This window comes from Triturus cristatus, chromosome 3_1 (assembly GCF_964204655.1).
Source record: "Triturus cristatus chromosome 3_1, aTriCri1.1, whole genome shotgun sequence".
NCBI lineage: Eukaryota > Metazoa > Chordata > Amphibia > Caudata > Salamandridae > Triturus > Triturus cristatus.
This window is the reverse complement of record NC_140583.1, coordinates 582,365,715-582,381,994: the sequence shown is the minus strand read 5'-3', so window position 1 is coordinate 582,381,994 and position 16,280 is coordinate 582,365,715. Positions and strand designations below refer to the sequence as shown.

The window sequence follows — 16,280 nt, the reverse complement described above, 5'->3', positions numbered from 1 at the left end:
TCTTTCTCCCCCCCACAAACATTTTGCCTTCTTTTCTCATGTTTTGCTGAATGTGTTTTTGTTGGCCTTAGGACTCTTCACGCTTTTATATATTTCACTTTTAGAAAGTTGGCATTTTCTAGTCCTAACCCTTTGGGGCCTGCAGCCTGTTTCCTGGGTCACATGACTAGGTGTGGCTGGCAACTGTTCTTTGTGTAGCCCTCTCAGACAACCATACATTAAAGGACCTGAGTGTTCGCAGTATGGGACACCCAAGGAAGGATGCTGGGGCAGGATACACAAAGAACTTCACACAAGCTCATTGTGACTGCAAACAGACCAGAAAAGGGAGACAGGGAATTCCAAACACCTTTTTTGTATGTGTGTGAGGGGGTGGGGGGAGGGAGAAACCCCAATTCAAAGCTAACGCCAGATTTAAAAAAAAATAGAACCTTGAGGCTTGCCCTGCTGTCTATGAGGGAAGACTGGACCTGCACCCTTTATCCCAGGATGAAGTGACCCCAAAGATCAGTTAACTGACCTCCGGCTCTGAGCTACAGAGACACAACAAGCTCCAGAGGCCTCTCTGCAACTGCACACTGACCTGCTGCACTGAACCTGCCTGAGCCCTGCTGACTTCTGCTGGAGTGAGATCCTGATTTACAAGAGGTGCCTCTCAGATCCTGGACCCTTGGTACGGCATTAGTTGAGCTCCTTTTAGAAGAAAATGTGTCTTTGCAAACGGACACCTTTGGCAGCAAGATATTGCTGCCTGCGTTAACCGCCACTGCAAAGCTACAGTGAACCCAACTCTTCACACAGCAGCAATCAACAGCTATGACCGGCAATGCGAAATCCGCACTTTGCACTACAACATCAACATCCTGCAGTGACCACCAATCCGAAGCTCCAGCAACTACTGTCCGTGAAAACTGACAGGATCTTCACACTACAACAATGACCGTCCGCAACTCCCAGCCTGCTGTTCGCGCTATAGTGATGACCATCCACACTACTCTCCCTCCTCGTGGCCTTCCCCACAGCAAGCTGAATACTTCACGCTGGACGTTAGAAGATAGCATTTCAGTCAGATTAACCTGGTCCCTGTATCTGGCCCACTCCCCATCACGATCCATCGGGCCCTACACCAGCAGAGATCGCTTGCCTTGAGGCTAACTTTTCAATGGTATTTTCCTAAAAGGCAGCTGAGATCCTCTTCCTTGAAAAAGGGGATTGTTCCAAAGGGTCAAAAAGTGAGATGGGGTGGCCGCACCTTTTCTGTTGTGGCTGCCAAGTTGTGGAATACTCTCCATATCCACATTACTAAGTCTTACTGCCAATACAGCCTTCCATAAGATGCTGAAAACAGGGAGGAGGGGTTACAAATGTCCACTTCCCCCTCCCCCCCCCCCCACGTCCAGAAGGATGATTTACCAGACTACAGCCTCATTCAAGAGGCATTCTAACCTCTGCTATAGCACAGGCCACTGCATCTAGGAGAAAGTCTAGGCAGAACAGATGGGAATGTGTTTCAGAGATTAGCACCAGGTTAGTTTGAAACAAATACATTAAACTGTACAGCCAAACAATTGACTAATATTAAAATAGTGGCTCAGAAAGTGCAGTGACTGAGTTTCAGCCTGGTAAAGGTGATTTGAGGAGAAGGTAAAAATGTTATGGCAGTGCAATTCAATTACAATTACAATACTTAAAGCAGCAGGGGCAGGCGAGGGAAGCCCTAAAGGATCTCAGAGATCAGATAGCCCTACCATGGCATTAAAAGGAATGGAGCATTGAAGCAGTAAGTTCTTGACACCATGGCTGAGCTGTATGTGGGGTTCACTACAGCAATACAGAGAGATACATGCTCCAGAACAAACAATGTCTAGATCACTTAATCACGCATAGAACCCCAGAGGCGGTGAAACACTAATATTGTTGACTAGGAAGAATGGGAGTCAGGAACGGTAAGCAACATCTCGGAGGCCATACATCATATAGGATGGAGGAAAAGATTTAAGAGGAGAGTGGCACGGAGAGATGGCAAGACAGGTAGAGCAGGGGGGGATGGCAAGATGGTGCGATATGGTAAAATGGCTGATGGAGAGAGAGGGAGCTGGAGAGATACGAACAATGGGAGAGTGACATGGATTCTAAATAGAGTGTCAGGAATTAAGTGAGTGATCCCAGCACTGAAAGTAGGGCGTCAATTGTTTTCAATTTAAAAAATGAGATTCATGCTAGGAGACCATACACATGGTGGAAATGTACTAGACATAAAATAAGACACAATCAGGGGCGTAGCACAAGAATGAGATGTCCCTCGTTAATCGCCATCAGTACTGCTCAGAACACGAAGCTAAGATCATTCAGACATCACATGCAACTTAAACATATTTTCCAAAGACTTGAAAATTGCCCTGTTCTGGGAAACGACAAAACAAGAGCAAGTTGTTTACACTGCGTTATCGGAAATCTTAGGAGAAGGATCAAAGCGTTGCTGGATTCACACAACTCAGTCAAGGAAGCCAATTTCCCGTTCGTTCAAATTCTACCCAGGCACGGATGGGAGGGTTTTATACATAATCTGCAACGGAATGTGTTTGTGTAAAGAGAAACTGCATATCACCCAGCCTGGCACGACGAAAACAGAGCAGGTGGGGCCCCGGGTGCACCTCACTGATGGATAGCAAGATGCTGCGTCCAAGGATGTGGACTTACATAATCTGGAGGAACTCCCTGGTCTGTGTTGTGTGCTTCACCATTGAGGCCCGGTGACTTCGAGCTGCACGGACCTTCTCTTTCGTAGATAATGGCAAATGTATACCTGGTTTTCTGCCCGAATGTTCCTAAATTCCGTGCAACTGTGAAACAAATCACTGCGCAGTAGACAAAGCAATCACATGATGTGCGGTCCAGTCTCTGGTGTAACGACACAACAGGTCTCCCCTGCTGATCCACCCATAAATATATGCATAATGTACGCTCTCTCAAGAGATGGCCATATCTATGCTACTTTTCATCACAGCCGGGGGCTACCTCTAGCTGCACTAACAGCGGAAGCAAAGCAGGATCTTCATTTTAGAAAGACCAAGCAATGGCTCGTTCATCACAACCTTTACTACAAGAGCAAACCTCGAGTTAGCCTCTAAGAAATCCAGTTATTGGGGTCACAAGACTGAATCCCATTAAGAGTGACTGAGCCTACCCTCCTTCGGACCTCAATAGAGTGAGAACTATACATGGAGTAACAGCAGGCTGTAACCTTTCAAATGTATTTACTGAGAGAAATGCAATCAGTGAATCAAAAAACTAATCAACCAAGTGCATAAAGCTACGGAGCTACAATCCATAGCATAGCTCTGAAGTGACCTTTCTGGACCCACATTTCCATGTCAGAGGACACCGTGGACAGGCGGTCACGTGAATACATGCCCGCAAGCCTCCGACATCTGATCTGAGCACAGTGGCACAACAATGGAAGGAACCCAAAACCTTCAATCATAACATCTATATTGTAACAAAAACTTATAGTGAACTGTACCTATAACCAAAATTGATCAGGTTTAGGAACAGCCAAACAGGTTGAGCAAATTACAACCGACCACCCAGCTCAAGGTAAACCGAAAAAGCTCATCAGCAGATGTAACACATTTCAAATATCCTTATTTGGATCAAAGTTATTTTACTTTTAAATTCATCAAAAAAATAACAATTTTGAACTAGGGTTTTCACAAATAAATCTATAGGCCCCACAAACGGCCACACATGATCAAACAACAATGCACAACAGATAGATGGAAACGGCGAACCCTGTGAAGAGGGTGCAAAGATCAAGAAAGCACTATAGCTTCATTAATTGTAGATTGTACCATACCAATGTAGGTAGCATATAGGAAGAGATACATGTGGTATCTCTCTCATTATAAATGAACGCAAGTATTTGAAATGTCTTTCATTGTAGAATTCAAATAGAAGGACTTTGGGACTTACGTCCTTATCAAAGTTAATAAATTTATGCATTGATACTATTGTGTGGTAGGAATATGTGTGTTTGTGATGTAGGTGCTTGATGTGTGGCAGGGGATTTTATGTGCATTTAATACCTGTATGTTAATGTGCCAACATCCATGGACAAAGAGGTTGCTGTTTTTAGAAACTTAGCTTATTAAGGGAAGGCTTGAGCCAAACACAAGCTAACATTTTTAAATAGAAACACTCATTGGCAAAGTCAATAGTTCTCGCCTGTGAGCTATTGACTTTGGCAATGATTTGTAGCCATGTTGTGCAGCAAGACTAAAAATAATGTTTAAATAAGCACTACGGCATGGCCAGCAATAATGCACTTTTTATTAAAAAAGGCCCAATAGCACTGTCCGCGTCATACCATTTGTTTCAAATTATTTTTGGTGGTCTGCACCCCCTTCCCTCTTGAATGTCCTCTCTCCTCACCCGAATCCTTTCCTGCCGTCCCCTCCTTCCTCTGTGTTTTCTTAAACCAATGAGTGAGTTGGGGGATGAGGCAACACAGATTGAGGAAGAGAAGGACGCGGGGTAGAGGGCAGGCGAGGGGATGGGGGAGTTCACAGACAATGAAAGGTTGGGCAGGAGGGACTGGGGCAAGTACATTGACAACAGAAAGGGGTTTGGGGCAAGCAACAGACAACAGAGGCTGGGCGAGAGTTATTAGGGTAATCACTCAGACAAGGAAGGGTGGGCGGGGAAGTACATGGACAGAGGGTCTGGGCAACCACACCCAAAATGGAGGGTAGCGGACTGGGGCAAAAACACGGACAGTGGTGGGTGGGGCGCGGGAGGCTGAGGGAACACATGGACATAGGGGAGTAGGGGAGGTATATGGAGGGAGAAGTAGTACTCAAATGAGACAGCAGGTAACACACACACTTTAGAACAGTACTTAAACAAAAATGAAAAAGTAGCACCTGAAAAAGTGAACAGTTCAGAGAAGAGAGAAGAAAACAAGAAGAGGAAGGACAGCCTACGGAAGCTCACAAATTAGAAGCAAGCAAATGAGTGACAATCAAGTCAAGATATTGTAAGTAGTGCGTGGGTTCGAAGCCCACTGTAAGGGAACAAATGTCTCTCAACAGACATCTGTCTAGGCGAGACGTAAAAAGAAGAGGTAGATAAAGCAACGTAGATGTGCAGAATAGACCAGCCAACCTACATTCCAATTACATGTAGCTCCATTCGCTGCACTGTAACACCAGCTGCCATATTCAATACCACCTCATCCAAATACTATTTGCTGATTCGGCCAGAATTCCTTAAATATAATTAACAATGCCTCTTTGCGGTACATACATATACCATATATGACGTTCTTTGATTAGGCATGCGTCTCTGTACAATTTTACTTCTCAGTTCTCTTCTAAGTGGCTCTGACCTAAACACCGCATTCATAAAGGGCTAGCATGCTGAAGGGGTTTGCTGCAGAACATACGTGTCACCGTTCTATGTGAATCTTCCTACAGATGTGAAAATGCGCCTTTATTTGTTATTAGTCTCCCCCAGACCGCATCAACAAATTGGCAAACATTAAATTTCCTCTGCGGCCACATTTTTGGGTCCTATCATAGCCTATTTTATTTTGGAAAATGCTCTGATGGGGAATGGGTAGATGTCATGTCTCAGAAGGCGAGAACTTTGGTTGCGACGTGGACCTTCCTGGGGAGAAGCATTAGTGTGCGTGTGTGTGCACAGCATCAACAGACCTTAACTTTGTAAACTGAGAAATACTTCTACTATTAACCACATAGTAGCTTGTATCACATTTCTCTTTGTTTCTAAGTGCTGAAAACAGAAGGTGTTTTTAATACCCAAGTTGCATATTGACCCTGGAAGCATGAAAGACTGAGTTGGCTTTGCTGGGAATTACGCACACATCTTACCGATTATACCAGATGTCAACAATGAATGCTTACCTTGCTGATGCATCTTGGCATAGCGGGGCCTATTTTCTCAAACACATTGGCTTCTGGCTAGTTGACGAATATATCTTGGGATTCAGTTGCCACACTGGTGAACCTGGTGCAACCTTTTTTGGGGGCCTGGGCAATTACGGTTTACTGGTCAGGAATACAAGTAGAAAATATTCAACACTGATCTCCGAGGGCCAAGAACAGTGCTGAAATCAGTTACTCCCCTGGACCAGTCACGGCTGCTTTAGGACTTGGTGAGGGTTAGAAACTCAAACAGCATGACACAGTCTACCATTCTGTAAGCTCACAGTTGTCAATGTGCATTTTATTTAAACAGAGCCCAGCAGAAGGACACCGTTCCCAAGAAACATTTGGCGACACAGCAAAGGGGGTTTTTTCACGCCATCAGTTCAAATCTACCATAGACAAAGTGAAAAGACTGGCTACTTCCACAACCCATCAGCTTGTTGTAAGTTTCTGTGCAAGAGTTGCAATGAAGGGTGTGTATGCTTTCCTTTTCGAACTGTACAAAGGCTAGTCAGCAGGGAGCGCACCATCTTGTGCAACCACCCAAACTGCCGCAACTGGATACCATCCATTTACACTTACAGACAAGCACTCGCACAACATCCCAACTGGCCAATCAAGGAACCTTATTTATGGGGGAATGGACCGTATTTTTGGGGAGGGGATGAATAGGATGCCTGACCACCGGGCGTGCTGGTAAAATACCTGTAAACCAACAAGCATTATTTGTTGCTGTTTTTATATTGCAGAAACTTGGCCCAAGAGCATTACTGTGCTATACATTCGCATTACACAAGGTCAGATGTATTATTTTTAGCCACAGGGAGAGTACGCGGTTTGCCCAGAATCATTGGATTATTAGCTGATGCTAGGACTCAGCCTGGTTCCCCAACAGGCAAAGATGGCAGCTCTGTCCAGTAGGCCACATCTCCCATCATCATGACCAGAAATTCCCTCCACAAAGCCCCACATGCTAAGGGAGTGTCCAAGATTACTCTGGCCAAGTGGGGCTCCTTCGTGGGTCTACCGGTCAGAGGTAAATAGCTAACAGGTAAGAGCAGCCCAGTAAAAATGCAGACCACCTCAAACGGATTCAAAAATCGAGTTCACGAAAGGAAAAAACACAGGTCATCCAGACAAATAAACAGGGCAGGGAAGCACAACTATTTAAAGCCAAATTGAGCACCTCCTTAAAAAAGTAAAGCTTATGGGTATGTTGCTGTAATCCTAGATGTTTCCACACCTTTAGTTTAAAAGTGCCAAACCTGCATCTTTAAAAAATAAAACGAGTTTGCAGGCCAAAACCCATGATGTGGAAAGTGTCTGGTGGACCGACAGTCACTTAGGACTTAAGTTAGTCACCCATGCCGGACAGTCAAAACCCTTCGTTTCCTAAACGCATTAATTATAATGAACCAGACACGGAGTTTGCCAATTTTTCCATGTATCTTGTCTACAGAAGAACAATTTGTTCACAATGTTTTGAGTCGGAAACCTAACAAACAATCTTCACTCTAAATATTTACACTACAGTCACGGCACTCAGGAAAACCCCAGCAAATAGCACTGAATAAGTCTGAATTACCACTCCAATGCCTTCAAACACTTGGTTGCTTCAGACAATGGGGTTTCCGTTTTCAAGTAAAACAAATATTATTTTTAAATATATCTTTTGAACTGATCCAGCTTGGATCAAACACTCCGTGGTGGAAAGGAAGTTTCCCCAAAGTAAACGAAAACCACTTCTTTCCCTTTTAAGAAGGCTCAACACTTCTACACCACTGGACAAAAATGTGGATGGCAGTTGAGACGCAGTGGGCCTAGGACGCAAAGGGGGGGGGGGGGGGGGTGAGGGGGTGCCTACTTACGGTAGATGACCCATTTGGAATGAAGATCCCTACTGAAAGCAGGGTTCCTTACACGCCAGGAAAGGGGGTGCTTGGAGGTCAACGTAATTGGCTCTTACAGTGGTAAATACAGAGCAGTGCTGTCGGGAGGTGGTGGGTGGCGGGCATAGGAACTTTGTAAAGGGGGAACATTGCCAGCAGTCGTCGTTTTGTCTTATTCTGAATGACGTCGGTGAATGTACAGCACGTATGGGCCCGCAAGGGCCTACCTGATGCTAAAGATGACTTTCTAAACATGTAAAAAAAAGACTGAGAACAATGAGGTAGTTTAAATATAGACACTCAAACGTCACTTCCGCTCCCGTCACTAGCGAGTTCTGACCCTATTCGGAGGCTCTGGCCTCGGTATTTATCTCCGGTAGTCCCTTACCTCAGAAGGCTCTGCGTGCACACCCCCTCCACGGGAAAGAACGTTCTCTCACTCCAACCCGGTCCCTGCCACCAGCAGGTTACGTTTGCACTGGTGTATTTCAGGCACGGCGCGATTTCCAGGATGCCGTAAACTGGCAATTTCCAGCTGAACGTGGTTGGCTGGTTGTGAAAGGTGACATGTCACAATTCGAGACTGCGCAATATCACAAGGCCACCCGGCCCCGTGGCTCTCTGTGAACGGGCCGTTGATTTCTAATGAGATTAGAAGATGCCGAGACACCTATGGGCCATGGCCGCGAATCCCCAAAAGGCGAAGAGGAAACTAGCTGCAGGCAGTATTGCAATGAAGTGTGAAGAGTGATGCAAGCCACATGATAATGGTCACATACCGAAGGAACGGTGCCGGCGGGAATCACCAGTCTGCGTGCTTCTCGGGCAGGAGCGAAGGTGGCAGCCGAGCACACGCTCGCCCTTTGTGCCTCAACATTCAGGATTCAGGGAAACAGCGACTGACTCGAGTAGCATGTGTCTCCCTTTGGGTGGCTTGCTGCCTCCAGCTAGGGCCGGACTGGCTTTATCATGGGAATAAATCAGCTAATGTTCTTGCTCAGATAACAAAACTCGTCCTACGACGCAGCCCATCGGTGGCGCTTATAGGTGGACCGCCTCTTGACTACGAAACATTAGGCAGTGGTTTGCCTCTTTGTTAGGTCTGGCGTTGGACTGGCGTTACTAGATGCATAATATAATTCATTATGGGGGTCTTCAGCGGGCCCTCTTTATCCATTGGTCTGTTATGGTGTCATTTACATTTTTCTTCAACCCACTATATCATGCATCTTGGGGCAATGGTTCGGCCACCTTCACCCACTGGCTGACCTCACTGAGTGACTGCATTCCACCCTGTCACAAAGAGCACATACACACAAAAAGTAGTAGGACATGTGCTTTTTGAAACCATCTCAGTATTTTTGCATTTAGACAGTTTCGTTTTAGATTGATGAGGGCCCGGAACATTCTACAGCAATTAAGTTTCGATAAGAACATAAAATGATAGAAAACAAGCCCTGGCAAAGCCAAAGGACAGGCAGTCAACTCCAGAGCTCCTCCTTTGGCCAATACTGGTTGAGAGTGCAATCCAAACCAAATCACACTATGCACCACAGCCCACTGCTTAACAGCTCCACTAGAACATTTGAGTTGCTTCTCTGGTCTGTTCTCAAGAACAGGGAGGGATAAATAACCAAATGACATTATAAGAAATTGTGCATTCCTCATGTTCATTCACAAAACTATGCTGAATTGCAGCCGGAGATTGTTTGCAAGGAAAGGTGTGTTAAGTGATAAAGGTATGTTTCCTAAATAACGCCCGTTGTAAGGGTTTTCACTGCTTTTTGCATTTACAGCCTTACAGATTCTATGCAATACTGAGTGATGCACTAGTTTGCTTCTAACAAATGACATTGTCTCCTTCCATTGTGAAAAAGAGATGCTATGTCTGGTTGCCTTGGTCATCCACTGCAGGAATCTGTCTCCGACCTTTTGGTCACAAATTTGAATCCTTATGGTTCCACTCATCCGTTCATCCTTCCACGATCGATACATTCAACACCACTGAATTGGAAGACAATAAATAGCGGTTATTCAGGACCAAAATGCACTTCGGGGTGAAAGTACACTTTACAAATACACAATGTGTAGTGTTCTGTGATCAAATCCTACTTCAAAATCCAATGTCAATCTCCTGATGGCAACATAGCTACCCATGGAAAATTGTCAAATTATTTAAAGATGGACAAGTCAACCATCTGCAGAAAACATATCCTTAAACACAAATATCAAGAGCATACTGCCTGTTTCAATATCTTTCCACAGGGAGAAAAGAACAATAAATGATCTTAGTCAATGCTGGTCTAGAGACATTGCATCACCTTATGTGCTCCGTTGACATCCAATTCCCTTCACCTCTAAAGACCCAATGGTCACGTCAGTCAGGAGGGATTTCTGTTTATCTTGAATTCATGGCTGAAAATCGCTGGGTTGGCCATAGGTTGGTTCTTACCTTTCTATTCAACAGAAGCCTTTGTGTGATAATGAAATCAAACGGGTCACAAACGTCTACTGGTTCCTCTTCAACCTGCTTAATGCAACATCTAAAACTACGCTTCTCCGTCATCTTAATGTCAATAACCATGTAATTCCTGAATCTGAACCCTCTAAAAGACTGTAACCTGTAGCCCTCTGTCAATCCAATAGAATAACATAAAATATTACAGTTCAGAGAAAACATTTAAAGGACAGAAGAACTGTATCACTTTCACAATAGAGGACTCTCTCCGCCTGTCCAGTCATGTCACCAAACTGGTAAAGCAGCAAGCTTATCATCTAACGGTGCATGTCCTTTCTCTCATCTAAACCATACACATTTATAAACCAATTCAACTCCTAGCACATTTAACTTGTAGTGTTACCGTCTAAAGTACAATTACTGAAGGACTCTTATTTTGTTCTCGCTTTTCAAAAACCCTGATGAACAGTCATTGAAGAAGAGCACTTTGCATCCCAACTGCAGATTTTAAGAAATAAACACACTTAGTTATTCGTGTATTTTTCATGTGGGCACTTCATAGCCCAAAGTTTAGCGGGACATTCTGAAAGACTAGTAGAGTGCTCCTATAGTATGTCACAATGTCTCTTGGGTGGCATGGTCTTCAAAGATGAACTGTCAATACTATCTCTATAGAAGTAGATACAGTCACCAGCGGATGACAAGCAGAACTGTTTGCTGCTAGGATGGGCCAAGCCACTTCTTTCTCGCAGGATCATCTGGACAAACAACAGCGACTTTTTCAAGAGGGCAGGGGAGCATCACTCTTCCTACCCGCTGTGAGAAATGGGTGAAAAAATAAAATGGCAATTAAATCATTTCATTGACATTTTATTTTTTTCGCCGATGTGCACACCACAGTGTCCCCGTGCCAAAGGGGAACTGGTGCGGGTCAATGGTGCAATTTTTAATTTTGCCTCTAAAGTGGGAAAGAAACCGACAGGAGCTATGCTTCAAGACTATCAAGCAAAAAGCTTAGCTATAGAAACTCTGGGGCTATACGACAACGGAACCCCTCCAGGTAGTGGAAAATGGGGTTTTAAAAAGGTTATTATGTGGGGGGCGTGGCTTCGGAGCCGTTGGCGATGGCCGCCGATTTCGGGAGCTCCGCGACGACGTAGGCGGCAGGGAGTCTCCAGGCTTCTCTTTCTCGGAGGCGGATCGTGGAAAACGGCGTTTTCACCGTCGGAATACCTCTGCTACCGCTGGAATGATTTGCGGAACATTTCCAGGTTGTTAAGGTGACTTTATCTCTTCAAATGCAGCCCGTCAGAGCTGCGGCCGCCATTTTGTTTTCTTCTTTGCTGTTGTTTTCCTGATGGATCCTTCGCCTTTCTGCCACTGCTACTCTTTTCAGAATTTTTGCGGTCAGTATCTACGCAAAGGTTTTTTCCTCACCTTTTGAAGGCAATTTTTCTTGAATTTGTCGTAATATTTACTGAAATGCTCACTGCAGTCTCTTTTTCTTCATTTTTATTTTTACTTCACGTAAGCATTTCCTTCACGGACTTACTTTGTTATTGAGCATTCTTGTTACTCAAGCCTTCTTTTCTTCGTGACCTTCTCTCACATTTTTTCATAGGGGAATTTTGTTTCCTTTTCTTCATGGTAATGCCTTGTGGTGCTCGTAGTGGGACGCAGCAGGCTAGCAACCCTCCAATGGCTGATACTAATCCGTTCAATGTCCTTCGTGACAATGTGGATGAAGTACCCCTTGAGTCCTCGGACTCTAAAGCTTCGACTACTTCAGGCACTCGTCCTAAACAAGTCTCCAAACTACCAGCAGCCTCTCCATCCGGCAAAAGGGTAAAAATGAACCCTCCTTCTCCCACTAATTCGCCATCTTCAGTTTCTATGGAGCTTCTCCTTGAAGAAATCCGTGCTCTGAAGCCATATATGGAAGAAACTAACTTGCGTCTACAAAGCCTTGAGGACAACTGGTCTCACACTATTCAAAGGGTTGCGGTCCTTGAGCAGAGAGTGGATGCATCAGAAGAATCCATGAATCAAGTCCCCATTTTACAAAAAGAGATTAACCATCTCAAGCAACAAGTTGAGCAATTGGAAAACCGCAATAGGCGCAATAACCTGCGTATTTATGGTTTGGGTGAAGGTCTTGAAGGTTCTAATCCAATTTCATTTTTCCAATCATTTTTACCGTCTCTTCTTGGGCTTCCTGAATCACCTCCTTTAAACATTCAACGTGCTCATCGCCTTGGTCGGGTCTCTAGTCCCTCCTCACCCTCGACGAGACCCAGAGGTGTTATTCTATATTTTCTGGAGTATACTGACCTACTCAAGGGGCTTCAAGCTGCCAAGCAAAAAGGAAAGATTTCGTGGCATGGTTCTAATTTATTTTTCACTCAGGACTATGCCAAGGTGACTGCAGACCGTCGGAAAAAGTTCCTGGAAATGAGACCCGCTCTTCGAAATCTCAATGCTAGATATGGTCTTTTTCACCCCTGTCTTTTTAAGGTGACTTATAACAATAAGACTACATCTTATGAAGATCCAACTGTACTTCAGCAATTTTTGAATACTTGTCGTAATGATCCTATGGATGTATCCAGACCGTAATTGTTTTGTTCCCCTCATATTGGCTACTTGATGCTCTGTTCTGTTTATTTTGGCATTCAGGTTATATGATGTTAACTTATGTGTTTTGTCTTTCTCTCCTTAGATTTGGATATATGGCCCCTTGTATGTCCTATCCTTCAGTCTTCCTGGAGGACGCCCTTCTTGTCGTTGCTGTTCTGCGGTTTCCCGTTCGGCGTTCCCTCTCCCTTGTGTGGTTTCACCACCCTCATCCTTCTTGTCTTCTTGTGGTATGTCTTTTGCTATTGTGTTCTCATTTTTACTTCAATGGTTTCTTCTGACTTGTTTTCTTCTCCTTGTCTTTGTTTTGTTCCCCTCTTTTGCTTTTCCTAATTTCTTCTTTCCTCTCTGTTTAACTACTTTTCTCTCTGTTTTTATTCCTTGCTCTTTTTCTTCTTTGTTTCTCTCTCCTTTTATTCCTTTAATTCAATCTATTTTCTGGCTCTCTTTTTCAACCTCTTATCTCCATTCCCTTCATCTTTTTCAATCTCAGATTTTTCTTCATTTTTTAACTTCCTTCTCTTATAAATATAATGTGTTTATGACAGTTTTTCAGTTACATATATGGTTATGTATTCTATTTTTTCTTAGTTACATTAATGATTCTTCGGCCTGCAATGTTTTGTTTTTCCTTCTCTTGCAATTGTATCAGTTGTTTTTCACTCTTTAATTACTCATACTTTCATATTCTCTCTCAAATTGCATTTTAACTTTTATACTTAGATGTCTTTGAATATTTTATCTTGGAATGTTAAGGGTCTAGGTTCACCCATTAAACGTCAACGAGTATTGTCTCATATAGCAAATTTAAAAGGGGATATTGCGTTATTACAAGAAATTCATGTTAAAGATCCTGAAGTTCCTAAATTACGTCGTCATTGGGTTGGTCATGTCTTTGCTTCACCTGGTTCTGGGAAACGTAATGGTGTTGCTATTTTATGCCATAAACGTTTGGATGTTCAACTTGTTAAACAAGATAATGATTTAGAGGGTAGGTGGGTAGTAGTCTCTTTGTTGATTAATAAAATTCCTCTAACTGTTTTTAATATTTATGCTCCCACTGGTCAGGATAAACTCTTTTGGCCCCACATTCTATCCCTGCTCATGCAACACACTGATGATTATCTAATTTTAGGTGGAGATTGTAATATGTTTATGGACCCATTTTTAGATAGAAGGTCTGACTCCAGGTTCTCTCCCTCCCCTATGCATGCTTTATTTACCTCTACTATTTCTCAAAGGGCACTTGTGGACTCTTGGAGGCTTTGTCATCCTACACTTCAAGAATACTCCTTCAACTCACCCCCTCATTCTTCCCAGTCCCGGTTAGACTATATTTTTATTTCCAAAGCCCTTACTCAACACATTACTCACTCTGATATAGGCTCTATTTTAATTTCTGACCATGCCGCCGTCTCCTTAAGTTTAGATTTGATCCCTCCTGTGAAAGGCACTAGCAGATGGAGGTTTAATAACTCTCTTTTATTGGACCCGAAGTTTACGCAAGCCTTTTTTGATTTTGCCTCTTCATTTTTTGATGATAATGACTCGTCTCACTTAACCCCTTCCCTTATTTGGGACACCTTCAAAGCTGCTTCTAGAGATTTCATTATTACATTTGTGGCACGGAAACGCCGCTCCGCCGCCCAGTCTATTCATCTACTTAGCACACAGATTAAAAGGTTAGAACATTCCTTTTATATTTCCAAGAAACAATCTGACTTAAACAGTCTTATTAAGGCTAAACTCTCCTTTAATAAACTTTCTACTGATTCTGCCAATTTATTTTTACTTAAGTCTAGTGCTAAATATTACAGCGCACAGAATAAAGCTGGTAATCTTTTAGCTAGGTACCTCAAAGTTAAGAAAGAGCGTACAAAAATTGAATCCATTGTTACCTCTTCTAATGTTATGGTTCATAAAGATGAAGATATTTTAGCCGAATTCACGGACTTTTATCAACAATTATACACCCCTGAATCCTCTCCTTTATTATCGGATATCACTCGCTATTTGTCTTCCATCCCTTCACCTTCCTCTTCAGATGTTGACTTCTCCCCATTAGAGGCTGATATAACGCATAAAGATATTCTGGAGGCTATTCAAGTTCTAAAAAGGGGTAAAGCCCCTGGCCCAGATGGGTTTACCATAGAATTCTATTCTCACTTTTCCTCCCTACTTCTTCCTCGAATTTATCAACTTTTTTCATTCTTTATTGCAACACAGAAATCTGATGGTTCTTTTCAGGAAGCTCTAATTTGTCTCCTTCCTAAGGATAACAAGGATCACACTCTCTGTAAAAATTATAGGCCAATCTCCTTAATTAAACTAGATTATAAAATTTTTGCAAAAATTCTTGCACTTAGTTTGGAAAAATTTCTCCCACAATTAATTAGTAAAGAGCAATGTGGCTTTATCAAAGGCCGTCATCTTTCTGATAATACTCGTCTTTTCTTTAATGTCTTAAGCAAATCTCATTCTTACAAAGCTTCATTGGCAGCGGTCGCACTGGACGCTGAGAAAGCTTTTGACAGAGTCAACTGGCAATTTATTTTTTCTTCTCTCTCTTAGTTCGGTTTTGGTCCTAAATTCCTTTCATATATCTCACTACTTTATTCTTTTCCTAGGTCTTTTATTTTGGCTAATGGACTTGTCTCTTCCTCTTTTCCTCTTCTTCGTGGTGTCCGGCAAGGATGTCCGCTCTCTCCGCTCTTATTTATTTTAGCATTAGAACCTTTCCTAACGAAAATTCGTATGAATGATGAGATTTCTGGTTTCCCCTATGGTGATAAACAGCTAAAGATTTCTGCGTACGCAGATGATATCCTTTTATTTATCTCGTACCCTCATACTTCTCCTCTCCCGACATTTTTATTAGAGGTCTCGGATTATGCATCGGTGTCAGGCTATAAACTTAATGTAGATAAATGTGAAATCCTTCCTCTAAATAAACTCTGTTTTCATGCTGACTTTTTAACTTCTTCCTTCCATTGGAGTCCAACTAAAATCAAATACCTTGGTCTCTGGTTCACACCTTCTATTAAAGATACTGTAGCATTGAATCTTAAAAATGTATTATCATCCCTTACTGTCTCTAAGAACAAATGGAATCCTTTGTTCTTATCCTGGTGGGGTAGATTGGATTCTATCAAAATGATGTTAGTTCCAATAATCCTATTTTTCTTATCGAATCTTCCAGTCAATATTCCCAAATCTTATTACAAAAATATTTATTCTATATTATCAAAATTCTTATGGCAGAACAAACCACCCAGAATGTCTTTTTCTAAACTTAAATCTCCTAAACATCTAGGTGGTGTCAATTTTCCTGACTTTTTCTCGTATCACACC

At 42.9% G+C, this 16,280-nt stretch overlaps 1 protein-coding gene across 3 annotated transcripts in view; it reads right to left on the bottom strand.

Moving 5' to 3' along the window:
- MCTP2 (multiple C2 and transmembrane domain containing 2) overlaps positions 1-16,280 on the bottom strand; it is a 765,697-nt gene that overhangs the window by 699,032 nt on the left and 50,385 nt on the right. Inside the window, exon 1 of one of the 3 annotated variants that reach the window (XM_085644500.1) lies at positions 8,226-8,338. The exons of the other annotated variants lie outside the window; for them this stretch is intronic. The gene's annotated coding sequence lies outside the window, so the exon portion shown is untranslated. Of the gene's footprint in view, positions 1-8,225; positions 8,339-16,280 lie in introns of those variants that run through there. 3 annotated transcript variants of the gene reach the window in all.